General features: G+C 37.6%; 1 pseudogene; it reads right to left on the bottom strand.

The window, feature by feature from the left end:
- Positions 1-285: 285 nt before the first annotated feature.
- LOC107277587 (amino acid transporter AVT1I-like) lies at positions 286-3,014 on the bottom strand (annotated as a pseudogene).
- Between the last annotated feature and the right edge of the window lie 1,641 nt (positions 3,015-4,655).

Raw genomic sequence — 4,655 nt, 5'->3', positions numbered from 1 at the left:
ACAATGATGGAAAAATTTGAGAATAACTGAAAACTTTACTAATCTCAAAATTTAATTTTTAGCTGCGATAGTTAGTCAACAAGAAGACAATGAAAGTTATGAAACTTCCTTAGTGATAATACACAAATGCATTCCAGGAGTACTCATGCAATATATAGCCACTCAGTTGATTCTTAACACTCTGTATAACATATCTGTTGTTTTTTCAGGAAAAAAAAGTAAAAAAAGAATTTGAAACATATTTAATCACTACCAAAACCTACAACCTTACCCACAAATGCACAATCAAACTGTGCATATAATCTGGTGAAGGGAGGTGTAGGTGCCAACGAAGGCGATGCATACTCCGATGACTAGTATTCCGACGATCGCCGCCACCTCGAAGCGGCCAACTCCAAATCGAGGCATGTAGATCTTGAGGTAGCTCAGGCATGGGAACAACACGACAATGGTGAAGTTCAGCGAAGATACGTTGAACGGCATGAGGTAGCTGAAGAAGGGTACCGTGCACGCCAGCACCACCGTGCTGACAACGACGGCTGTGCTGGTGAGCACCCTGGTAAGCCCGTTGTGCTCGACGTCCGCTGCCGCCACCGTTGTCGTCGACAATTTCTCCTCATTCACTGTTGTGATGGGCTAGATCACGAGCACGTACTTCGCTAGCGGGGTGATCAGCGTCGTCAGGATGGCGATCCTGGTGTACAGCTTCCCCGTGGGTAAGTTCAGTGTCACCGGCGCCTGCACAACTTCACCATAGATCAGATAACCCAACATTGTTGTCACTGCGTAGTTGAGACTGCACAGCACTGAAGAGATCACCAAAACCTGCACATTAATTGGAGAGGAATAGAACATTATTGGAGTACTGATCCATTCTCATTATCGCCATGGTTTCATAAACCAAATTATGATAATTCGAACTGATAATCCAATGATCAATTATCATTGGTTGTCAAATCTCTAAATATATGGACAATTGAATGCAACAGTAGATATAATATATGCCGTTAGATCATGGATAAGTATCAGTAAAAGAATGGAGAATGGTCCAAGATTGTTCAAGAAACTTCCATGAGTTAATTGAGCAATAGTCAATGTCCTACCACTTTTGCATCTTATCCCTAACAATTCTTATACACGTTGGTTGAGTCTAAACTTAGTACAAGAAGATATACAACATAATAGATCTCTATTTTAACTTGGCATATAAAAGTTTATGATCCAACACATCTTCCAAATTTAGATACGCTACCTTTTGATTTATCTAAAATTGTATTGGACTACGCATAAAATTACTTTAAAAAAATTTCGTAAACTCTAATTCAAATGGTTAATATAATTCTTTTATTTTAAGTGCTAGACGCATCTTCTAACTTCAGGTTTTAACATATAAATGAAACCATATTAGGCGGCTCATGATTAGCTTTATCTTTAAGCTACATTGCCTTTACATGGGTGGATGAGAGGTAACCAAATATAGTTGAGAGACGACTCTAATCGCCTCCAAGTCACCAGTTTATTCTGCTGGGGTGATAGGCTGTAATATAGAACAATACACCTCCACGCTAGTCACCAATTTATTCCGCTGGGGTGATATGCTGTAATGTAGCACAGTATGCCTCCACATCACTGCACATGCTAAACTGGTCGAAAGGCCAACCCAACATTACCCTAAATTTATGGCATTATGCAATATATATATATATATATATATATATATATATATATATATATATATATATATATATATATATATATATATATATATATATATATATATATATATATATATATATATATATATATATATATATATATATATATATATATATATATATATATATATATATATATATATATATATGCTAAATTGTTAATATTGCACTTGCCATTAATTCCGTATTGCATTCGCCATTCCTTATCACTATAAATTAACATTACAAAATTTATAAGTAGTACAACATCTTTTAATTTGGGATAGTACAACTTATTTTAATAAATGATTTTAATGTTGATTTCGTCATATCCTAATTCTTACTTTTAATTGGATGATCAAAATAAACTTATATGAGGGCCAACAAAATATATGAGGGCCATGCAATGGTGAGTATGATGATAATGTAGCAACGATGATGATTAAGAGGTGTGCATGATTAGTGATGTACGAGTTCTCAAAAACAATTATGAGTGTGCATGTCTTCCATGCATGCATGTAATAAAAAAACAAAATGTTCATGTTCTTAAACCTATTGCTAATTTTATTCCACCATTGACTTTTAAATTTTCATTAACCATAATTCTAAATTTAGATTGCTAATTGTTATCATAAATTTTAGCAAACTTATTATCAAGTACAACACATAAATACATTTTAAAAAGTATACCTTAGGAAAATCTTTCTTGGACTTCATCGAGAATTAGACGGTTGGGAAGAAACCATGGCCTGCGAAGCAGAGGAAGTAGAGGCTGAGGGCAGTGGGCAACCCGCTCAGACTCAAGAGCCACGTGGAAGCCCTTGTCGACCACGCCGGCCCAGAGCAGCGACACTGTCAGCGCCACCGACGAGACGAGCCCAGCCGCTAGACATAGGCGAGCATGCTGAGGTTCTTGAGCCACGTCGTCGGGAGGATGATAGTGGCCGTCGCGAGTACGAACAATTGCTTCCCGTGCACCTAGTACACTAGGATCTCCACCACCGTGCCGGAAGGAGCTTGTTGAGGTTGTCGGCCTCGAGGATGAGAAAGCTGATGGCAACGAGGTAGAGCTCAACGTACATGACGAGGCCGATGGCCGTCCGGCCATAGCCGCCGAAGGAGTATCTCCGTACGCCGCGATCAGCACATGCAGCGGTCGTTGAGGTTGCCGGTGTGGAAACAGATGGCGCCGACCATGGTGAAGAGCACTAGGCTGGGCCACCTGCCCTGCGATAGCACGTACGACACGTAGAGCATCCCGATGCTGCAGATCACGTTGCTGAGGTTGAGGCAGCTTCTCCTGAAGGAAGCGCCAGTCATGCAGAACGAGCCGAGGATCTACTGCTGCTCCACGTCATAAACCACCTCATCATCCCATAGATCTTCTTGCTCATGTTTGCCATGGAGGAGAGCCTCATCGATAGAGCTCTTATCCACCGCTATAATATTTGTGTTTGTGTGTGTACCTGTTATTAGTAATAATGAATTTATAGATCACCCGACAGACTTTTAAACCAAACACCTCAGATTTTTAATAATTACCTAATACACATATGGAAATAGCATGTATAACTTATCATATGTATCATAACACATAATTTATTATTAAAGTGTAATAGTGAAAAATAGGGAAAAAAATAAATTACATACAAATCTAAAAGAAATTACATTGTAATTTACAACGAGTCACAATGTAATTACAACAAATTACACCCTAAAAGTACTATATTTACACTGTATTTTTTCCTCAACTTACCTCCTCTCTCTCTCTCTCATCATTACCAGGCTTTCATCCCCTGTACGCTTTTGGGCAAAGTGAAGTTGACAGGAAACAGTACACCAGACGTTTAACAACAACTTTAAACTATTTAATTAGTGAGTGACAAAGATAATCAGTCGTATGCATGGATGTACAGTACCAGGTAGTCCAGGTCCAGCACTCGCAGGTTAAGCGTTTTGTGGGAGCGCTGACACAAAGAGGTCACGGATCTAAAGGTTAGATTAACGGCTGAAAATTCAACAAATCTTAACAGAAAAATTTGTCAAGGTATTTTTAGCTTAATCGATTATTAATTGAGAGTTAAAATGAGATCTAATTTTGAATGGGCAGGATATGCGAGATTAGTTATACGTAGAGATATCTTGAGGATTACATGTACGCATATCAAACTACATAATGCAGTTATCAATTTAATGAATTATCTTAAAACCGTAGCGCCCTTGCGAAGTTCATGTTAAATTATTTCCAAATAGTAGAGCAGCCCTTGGGAAGAAGTTGCATATTGAATTATCTCAAATCGTAGAGCCTTTGGAAGTTATTGGGATATCCATCTAGTAGTCCCTTGGTAAAAAAGATGACCTTTTTTGACTTCTGATCAAAATTAGCATAGACACAGCTTTTTTTGGAACTTAAATTTTAGCCAAAGAAAAAGGAACAAGAACAACATCGGGAATTTGTGGAAACCGTGAAAAAACAAATAATATTTGCACCCCTGAAGCTAGCAAGCTAATTAATTAACCGATTGACACTATTACAGTATGCTTATTAGTTGTTCGTTCATTTATGTCAACAAAATTAATAAGGTTTTGCTTCACGTGTGGCGACATATTTGGGGCCTGACTACAGTCAGATATTTTTTTGTGTCAGATCAAAGCTATCCGAAAGCGTAACTAACTTGGGACACCTTATCAAGCTCCAACTCTTATGTGCTCATTTGCATTTGCATTTCGTGGACTCGTACAATTGATAATAAATTTGCTTTTTCTTCTCCTATATTGTGTACACGGTCCTCCATTATGTCTACAACCGGTTGCAAAGTTAAATTACATTGTAAAATTAGAAAATTACATATGTAATTTAGAGACTTGATATGTAATTTTGGGACTTACATTGTAAATACACTAAAATTACATATGTAATTTAAAGACTTACAATGTAAATACATGTTGACTATTTTTTCA

Source organism: Oryza sativa, chromosome 1 (assembly GCF_034140825.1).
Source record: "Oryza sativa Japonica Group chromosome 1, ASM3414082v1".
Classification (NCBI taxonomy): domain Eukaryota; kingdom Viridiplantae; phylum Streptophyta; class Magnoliopsida; order Poales; family Poaceae; genus Oryza; species Oryza sativa.
This window is presented reverse-complemented; position numbering and strand designations above follow the sequence as displayed.